Below are 1,122 nucleotides of genomic sequence, written 5' to 3' on the forward strand. Positions count from 1 at the left end.
ATAACAAAGAAATTTAATTTAGGTTTAATAATATAATTTTTAATAAGGATAATAACTTAATATTCTGTTAGTTATTAATGATTATCCTAATTATATTTTAGATTTTTTATATTTAAATTGAGATGTTTATCCAATATTTGATTGTGTTTATCTACAGTTAGTTAGACGAATTCAAGTATGAAGCTTTAATAAGTTATATTTATGCACAATTTGCTTGTAATCTTAAATTTTAAATAATATGCATCAATAAATAGTACTTCGTGCATAAAAAATCGTTTTTAAGAGTTTTCGTCAAATGTTTTATAATATAGTATAGATTATGTGTTTTAAAAAAAAACAATAATGATTTTATTTTTGAATAAAATATAAATTTGAATATATCATAAAATTTTAAAAAATATATGCATCAATGTTAATGTCAAATTAACTATTTAAAAGTTTTCATTTTTTATGTAATTTCTTTAATTTATTTTTTATTATAATTTAATTTAAGTTTAATAATGAAATAATTTATTTTTGATTTAATAATATAACATTTTTTAAAGATAATAATTAAGTATTCTGTTAAAACTTAATGATTATCCTAATTATATTTTAGATTTTTATATTTAAAACTAGAAGCGTACTCGCACAATGCAGCGAGATACATCGTGATTTTAATATTTCATTTTATTCTTTATATGTACCCCTGATGTTATAATATGGTTTTATGTGATTTTGAGAAAGCGATGATGTTTTTATTTTTGAATAAATTATATGTTTGAAGATATCATAAAARTTTGACAAAAATATATCGATATTAGTATCAAATTAACTCTTTGAAATTCCTTATTTTTTATGTAATTTTTTAATTCTATTTTTTTATAATTTAATTTATGTACAATAACGAAATAGTTTATATTTGGTTTAATAATATAATTTCTTATAAAGATAATAATCATTTATTTTGTTGGAACTCGATAATTATTCWAATTATATTTTAGATTTTTTATATTTTAAAATGAGATATTCATCCTCTATTTGATTATGTTTATCCGCAGTTATTTATATAAATTCAAACATCGAGCTTTAATAAGTTGTACTTATGCATAATTACTTGTAATCTTGAATTTTAAGTAATAT

The sequence above is a fragment of the Cynara cardunculus genome (assembly GCF_001531365.2).
Source record: "Cynara cardunculus var. scolymus isolate 2C chromosome LG 8, CcrdV1, whole genome shotgun sequence".
Lineage (NCBI taxonomy): Eukaryota > Viridiplantae > Streptophyta > Magnoliopsida > Asterales > Asteraceae > Cynara > Cynara cardunculus.